The following is an 8,245-nucleotide window of genomic DNA, read 5'->3' as shown; positions in this document are numbered from 1 at the left end:
AAAGTGTGATTTCGCCACCATAATTTCCTATGCATTATTCGGCACAACCCCAACATTTTAGTTTTTAATATTTGATAACTTTTACCGATTGACTTTATTTTTAATTTGAAATTTGAACTCGGTTTCGAACTGACGCGAGTTTATCAACAGTAATCGTGGTGATGTGGCACCATCAACAGGGAATTACTGTAGCTTAATTATCCAGGCGTCACAATTCTCCTCCACTACAAGAAATCTCGTCCCGAGATTTACGAGGTAGTGAAAGGGGGGAAGGTTTGGTAACGAATCTAGCGGGTCTTCTCGGTCTTGGCTGCTCTTCTCGAAGAAGTTGATCCCTTTTGTTGATGTCTTCAATTCTCTATTCCAGCCCATCATGATGAAGTTGTCATCCTTTCTTCGGGAATCCCATCGTACTTACGAAAGAATAAAGGGGGGTATTTCGGAAGAAGACCTCTGCAAGGTTGACTACCTGGTAGCTAACATCGGGGAAGGTGACGGAAAGTAACTCTTGAACTGAAATTTAAAAAAAATCGAGAGCAAAGTAAGAAGGTGCAAAATAGAAGTTTCAAGCGCATAGGCAATCGTTCGTTGCCTGAAGCGAAGTGTGAAAGGGGTTCAGAGCAATGGGAATATGTATTGCGTCTGACCAGATTGATGATCTCATCGGAAGGTGGCTCGCGAATTAGATACGAGGCCATGCGCGAGGAACAAACTTGGGAACATGGGGTGTACAGGAGAGTCAGGTTTCGATCCTGTGGAACTGTGGGTTATGGGCCCACCATGTGGGTTAAAAGTAGGAAGGGCGGTGACGTCTTGCACAATCATGTAAACAAGGCATGTCAAAGGATAGCCTGTCAGTTATGTCGGCAACAACATCGGTACCAAGGGCGAGGGACGAAGAGAACCATTTCCTGCTCGTTGAACGAGGCGGACCAATAGGCAAAGTTCTCGTCCATCGGTGGCTACCGGAATGTCATCAACAATAGTAACAGGGTTAAACCAGACAAGATGGTACACCGAGTTGTTTACATAAGCAGGGAAATATTACTGCTTATATCATATAGGTCACAAGAAAGGTTAACCAAACAATGGGAAGGAAAATGTGATTATTACATTAACCAGACCAATGGAAAGGCAAAGGTGTTTATACTCAAGTATTAGAGTATATCTTTCCCAAAGAAAGGCAGAGCAAGATATTAAGGGTAGGGCTCCAAGTATGTAACCAATTAGGTAAGGGGAGAGGAATTTCATGACATTACCCAAACAACAGTGTTTGAATAATGATAAAGAAAATTTAGCATTGTGCTTCAAATGCTCTTATTAAAATTCGGAGTACCACAGACATGCTACGAGATAGCATTGACATGGTCCTCAAGCAAAGGTCAGACTTCGGATACACGAAGGGTCCATCAGGAACAACTTGTAGAATAAGTTTTACAATTTCCTCATGAAAGAATGGGTAACATTGCGAAAAAGGATACTATAACAATAGGTCCTCCGGTCAAGTGTGCTAGGCATGACATCACCTTACCGGGTCATATAAAGACCAATGTTATAACTCTTGAAAATATGCTCCAACCATCATATCTGACCGAGGTTCAGATCTGATCGGTGTTAGGATACCTCAGACTCAGGATGCCCGAGAAGAAAAGGTGCAAAACAAATTGACGAGACAACATGGTAAGATTCTCGGGAAATGTACAATGGAAGCGAGTTCCGAAACAAGAGTTCTTCATTAAACCAAGGGGAGGGTGAGGAGTCGGCTGATGGACTCAGCGACAATTCACCGAGAATTCCAACAAGTTGGATTTTCCACAATTAGGTGAACAAGGAGATAACATTTGTTGGATCAAATGATATAATGAGGTATGCATACACAATTAAACATTGGTTGAAAAGTGCACCCAAAATATGGGCTTAGGTAGCATGATCAATGTTAGAATGGTGATTCGGTAACCAATGGTCTAAGAATGAATTATCGTCCATTAACTTCAAAGCAATAGGGTTGCTAGAAGTTTTGAAGTCGCACATCATAGTTCAATTGTCGGTATTCCGGTTCGAAACAACACAGGTACCAAGGAAGAATGGTGATGGTGAGAAGTATCACTATACCAAGAATTCTTAAGAGGTGGTGAAATTCTCACGACATTCTTGACATAGAGATGGTAATACTCCAAGGTAAAGGAGAACAATTGCTGGATAGCAAGGATCTCAAGGTATAACACAAAACACGAACAAGTTTATGTTGAACGGAAGGCAATAAAGTGGTCGGTGATAATACAAATCATCGAGGGCAAGGATGGTATTTCTCATCATGAATTCAATTGATATCCTAGAAGGAGTCAAAACGTTGATGATGATCACGACAAATTTTGTCGAGAGGCTCCACGAAGAAGCAATCGAACAGCGACTGTAATCAAGCAAAAGGTCTGATACCACGGGAGATTATTGGAACCATGGATACGCCATTAACTCGGGATCAAGCTTGCTGTTTGAGGTGAACGATAAGATGAGGAAGACCGACGTAAGTTTAGCTCATCGTCGAAAGTTGTGCTCTAGGAATAAGGACCAGGTAGCACAGTTAAAATTTAGCATGATAATGATATAGCCAACCGGGCTAGGAATGACTTGAAGGATTATTAAACTCGTAAGCAATGAAAATTACTTAGAGTTATTGAATTGGAGTACAGACTCGATTCACTATCGGTGTCCTTGAGTGTCTAACAACTCAGAATCCGGGGAAAATTGGAATCGGTGATAAATAATACTTGAAGAAGAACTCATAAGAAGTAATATGGTTCTGTGATATTATCAAGATACCACGGGGTAATACTCGAAGGTAGATCATAATAGAGGTTGCAGAGGTGTATTGATCTGCAAAGGCAAGTATTTTACTCGTCCGAGAAATAGAATCAAAGGAGAACAATCATGGTCAGAACCATGGTTGCAAAAGACCAGATCCAAGATATAAGATGAACTTATACCAAGGGAATAATTACTTTAAAAGAAGCTTCCATGATAAGATCTACATCGTGTCCAAGGGCATGAACACAAAGTTCAAGGTCGACTCCCACTTCTTCAATGCATAACCTTTCATTCACTTCTCGTCCTCGAAGAAATTGTATGGTAGAAAATTATCTGTTAAAACACCAGAAGGGTACAACTTGTGAAAACCTTCAGGTTCATACGGTTTTTAGGGAAGGTATAGGTTCAACCCATCGGGGCATCTTAGAAAAATTTACCTCAAGCTTCAAGAGTAAATACCACCAGCTCGAAAGCAGAGCATGGTTGGCCAAATTAAGAATAGGATTCACCAATGGCATTATGTATCAAGGAAAGAACTTCTCGATGTTTTTTTTATACGAAGGACACTGTCGGATGATAATTCAACAAAGAATCAGACGGTCCATAATGGAGCTGATGTGAGCATCGGCACACAACCAGAGGAAGAAACAATGCAAAGGCATTGGATCATCGAATCAACTGCCTAATTCAAAGCCCAACTGCAAAGGAACTATGATTTCCAATTCAAGGGATCAAAAGCAAACACGCTGATTAAGGGTGGATAAGTTGAGTAGGTTTTTGGGGGGGGTACAATTGATGGCAATTCGATTGGTCGAGATCCAGCTCATCTTTAAAATGATGTCTGAGCCGGAAGGATGAATTCTAGGATTTGATTGAGGATTGCGAGCATTCGCGACATTTTGAATCAACGGACTCAAAATGATAATGACAAGGGATGCCAATAAGATTACGAGACTTATGGGATTAACCATAATGCAGGCAAGCAAGAATTTCAAGAGCAATAGGATGCTGAGGATTTTTGAAAGATAGAATGGTATTTCGAAGACTTTGTGAAACATACGGACAACTAGGGATGGACGGATACTCAGGAAGTGCGAGGAATTATCCATAGGGGTATTCATGTGGCAAAGAACTGCAAAGCAGTAGGCACAAGATATTCTCGGGTCAATAGAGAGAATTTCGGGGTATCTTGTAATAACAAGATCAGCTGGGAATAAAAGCAAGAATGACAGGTGTAAGCATTTATCCATAAGGATATTTCGGTGGTAGGGAATTGCAAAAGCAACGGGCACAAGGTCTCGAGAGAATATCGGAGAGTATCTTCGAAATCTTCTGGTGCAGCCGGCGATCATCTGGACTGAAGGGGCTCTCCGGGAGAAAGTATTTTCGAGAACCTAAAGTTAGATTTTAGTAAATCCATTAAACCCGAATAGAAGAGAGATCAGAGTCCCAGAGCAAAGATCGAGGAGTAAAAGATCCTAATACCACCCAAATGGCGACGTGGGCCCATGGGCCGCACAGCCATATTAGTAAAACAGTTTTCATCGGCTAGACTCAACTTCGGCCAAGGAGTTGGAAAGGGGGATTCCTACAGGCAGTCGGCTCTGATACCAACTTATGACGCCCCCGATTTGACCGTACACTAATCATGCACGCAAACGTGTACGATCAAGATCAGGGACTCACGGGAAGATATCACAACACAACTCTAAAACATAAATAAGTCATACAAGCATCATAATACAAGCCAGGGGCCTCGAGGGCTCGAATACAAGTGCTCGATCATAGACGAGTCAGCGGAAGCAGCAATATCTGAGAACAGACATAAGTTAAACAAGTTCGCCTTAAGAAGGCTAGCACAAACTGGGATACAGATCGAAAGAGGCGCAGGCCTCCTGCCTGGGATCCTCCTAACTACTCTTGGTCGTCGTCAGCGGGCTGCACGTAGTAGTAGGCACCTCCGGTGTAGTAGGAGTCGTCGTCAACGGTGGCGTCTGGCTCCTGGGCTCCGGCATCTGGTTGCGACAACCAGGTAGAAGGGAAAGGGGGAAAAGAGGGAGAAAAGCAACCGTGAGTACTCATCCAAAGTACTCGCAAGCAAGGAGCTACACTACATATGCATGGGTATATGTGTAAAGGGCCATATCGGTGGACTGAACTGCAGAATGCCAGAATAAGAGGGAGATAGCTAATCCTGTCGTAGACTACGCTTCTGGCCACCTCCATCTTGCAGCATGTAGGAGAGAGTAAATGGTAAGTTCACCAAGTAGCATCGTATAGCATAATCCTACCCGGCGATCCCCTCCTCGTCGCCCTGTTAGAGAGCGATCACCGGGTTATATCTGGCACTTGGAAGAGTGTGTTTTATTAAGTATCCAGTTCTAGTTGTCATAACGTCAAGGTACAACTCCAAGTCGTCCTGTTACCGAAGATCACGGCTATTCGAATAGATAAACTTCCCTGCAGGGGTGCACCACATAACCCAACACGCTCGATCCCATTTGGCCGGACACACTTTCCTGGGTCATGCCCGGCCTCGGAAGATCAACACGTCGCAGCCCCACCTAGGCACAACAGAGAGGTCAGCACGCCGGTCTAAATCCTATGGCGTAGGGGTCTGGGCCCATCGCCCATTGCACACCTGCACGTTGCGAGGGCGGCCGGAAGCAGACCTAGCCTAGCAGGCGTTCCAGTCCAATCCGGCGCGCGCCGCTCAATCGCTAACGTCACGAAGGCTTCGGCTGATACCACGACGTCGAGTGCCCATAACTGTTCCTGCGTAGTTGGTTAGTGCGTATAGGCCAAATGGCCAGACTCAGATCAAATACCAAGAACTCGTTAAGCATGTTATTTTTAAGTATCCGCGGACGCCGACCAGGGCCAGGCCCACCTCTCTCCTAGGTGGTCTCAACCTGCCCTGTCGCTCCGCCACAAAGTAACAGTCAGGGGCCATCAGGAACCCAGGCCCACCTCTACCGGGATGGAGCCACCTGTCCTTTCAGCCCCCTCATCAGAATCACTTGCGGGTACTCAACGAGCTGACCCGACTTTAGTCACCACATGTGTCATGTATATAAAGTATATAGTATATACCCGTGATCACCTCCCTAGTGATCACGGCCCAGTAGTATAGCATGGCAGACGGACAAGAGAGTAGGGCCACTGATGGAACACTAGCATCCTATTCTAAGCAGTAGGATAGCAGGTAAGGGTAACAACTGTAGCAACAATGACAGGCTATGCGGCAGAATAGGATTAACCGAAAGCAGTAACATGCTACACTACTCTAATGCAAGCAGTATAGAGAAGAATAGGCGATATCTGGTGATCAAGGGGGGGCTTGCCTGGTTTCTCTGGCAAGAAGGAGGGTCGTCAACACCGTAGTCGAACTGGGGGTCGCCGCAGTCTCGGGGCCTACCGGAAAGAAGTAACGGAAGGGGAACACAATAAATAACAGAGCAATCAAAGCATGGCAATACGCGGTGCTAGAGGTGACCTAACGCAGTAGGAGGTGATACCGGCGAAGGGGGGAAACATCCGGGAAAGTATCCCCGGAGTTTCGCGTTTCGGACAGATGAACCGGAGGGGGAAAGTTGCGAGTTTGATAGGTTAGGGATGTGTGGCGGACGAACGGGCTGCGTATCCGGATTCATCTCGTCGTTCTGAGCAACTTTCATGTAGAAAGTTTTTCGATCCGAGCTACGGTTGAATTCCTATGAATTTCCGAAGTTTTCTGAAAATCTCCGAAATTCTGCTAAGTCTGAGAAGACCTCAGTTTTAAACACCACTTAGCCGTTTTCCGGAGGCTATTGCTCTTGATCTGTACCTCCTATGATTTTGTGCCTTATATCAATTGTGAGCAATTTTCTGCGATCTACATGTTAGTATCACTTTTAGCTATATTGGAGTTCATTTGCTTGATCATCAACAGCTCTAAAGTAGCCATGAAAATAAAGCTGTTTTCAGTCTTTCACTTAACAGAACTTGGACTTTTGCCATTTTCATAGCATTTAAACCTCACACCTTTTGAATTTGGTCCAATGAAATGTTTTGAACCTTGACAAGTATACTACATATCCATATAATTTTTTACCCACGTTCAAAAAGGTTTTTTTGTTGTTTTGCTGCTGTACAAATTGGCATCCAGTGTAGATTTGCAAAAGCTAGCACGCGCTACAGTGCACACACCAAACACACAGCACGCACACACTCGCACGGGAGCTCAGCCATGGCTGGTGTGCACGCACGGGCACACGGCCACGGAGGCCATGGCCAGCAGGCAGCGGCAGCGCAGCAGTGGCAGCAGCAAGCGGCGGCGCTAGCCAACGGTGGTGCTAGGCGGCAGTAGCTAGAGCAGCAGGCAGCGCAAGCGACAGGAGCAACAGCAAGCAGGCAATAGCATCGCACAGCAACAGCAGTACAGAGCAGCAGACGAGTGCGGGGCGTAGCGGGCGCGCGACAGCAAATGCGGTCAGGGCGTGAACGCGGGCAGGGGCCGGCGAGTGGGCAGCGCGGCTCGGGGCACGGCCGGCCAGCAGGGGGCAGTGAGGGGCGTGCGCGGATGCGTGAGGCGAGGTGCAGGGGATGAGCGAGGCGGCGGCTGAAGTGACGGCAAGGGTGAATCCGGGGCTATGGGCGCGGCAAGGCGAGCGGATGGGCTCGTCGGCCTCCTGGCAGTGCCAGGAGCACACCGGGAACACTGGTTCGGGCAGAGGACCACGGGGTGCTCGACTCCCCGTCGGCTATGGCAAACGGCGGAGTTCGGTGCCCGCGAACGCGGTGATACGACATGAATCCGAGAGGGAAGCAAAGGGGAAAGGAAGAGGGGCTCACAGTGAGCCTGTAGATGAGCAAGGTGGGCTCGGGGAGGGCTCGACGTTGCCGGAATCGATGACGAAGTTCGTTGGGGCCGAGGAAGAGGACGACGTCACAGGGCTTGATGCAAGGGCTCCCGGCTCCAACAGATTGAAGTGGATGACGAAGCAGTCAACGGCGGAGCCGGCGGACGCGATGGCTTGGTGCGGGATGCTCTGTGGCTACGCGTGCGGCATGGCGGCAACGACGGCAGCAGCGTCCGTGGAGGGAGAAGATGGAACAGCTAGTGAGGAGGGGAAAAAGATCTCGACAGTATCCAATGCATCGACGCTGGCGTTCTTATCCACCCCGCCGTGTCTGTAGCGACGCGGGCGACGAGCTGGTTCGGCTGGGACGGCGTCCAACGCTCGGTCGTGTTCGACATGTGGAGGAGGGCGTCGGTAGGTGGGTTGGGCTGGCTCCTATGGACTAGAGTCCAATTGGGCAGTAGGTTTTGTTCCTTTTCATATTACTTTTCTTGTGTTTTTCTTTTAGATTTAGTTTTACAAAAACTCTTACCACTAGTACCTAAATTTGTATATTTAAATATACTACTGCCACAATAATCATGGCACGTTAATTAAAG

At 46.9% G+C, this 8,245-nt stretch overlaps 1 long non-coding RNA gene across 1 annotated transcript; it reads right to left on the bottom strand.

Annotated features, from left to right (window-relative positions):
• Positions 1 to 4,529: 4,529 nt before the first annotated feature.
• On the bottom strand, positions 4,530 to 7,942 carry LOC141042420 (uncharacterized). Its single transcript, XR_012205118.1, has 3 exons — positions 7,639 to 7,942; positions 6,150 to 6,219; positions 4,530 to 4,820 (listed from the first exon to the last, which is right to left on the bottom strand). It is a non-coding gene; the product is annotated as an uncharacterized lncRNA (long non-coding RNA).
• Positions 7,943 to 8,245: the final 303 nt, after the last annotated feature.

The sequence above is a fragment of the Aegilops tauschii genome, chromosome 3, assembly GCF_002575655.3.
Source record: "Aegilops tauschii subsp. strangulata cultivar AL8/78 chromosome 3, Aet v6.0, whole genome shotgun sequence".
NCBI lineage: Eukaryota > Viridiplantae > Streptophyta > Magnoliopsida > Poales > Poaceae > Aegilops > Aegilops tauschii.
The sequence above is the reverse complement of the archived record's forward strand: the minus strand, read 5'-3'. Positions and strand labels throughout refer to the sequence as shown.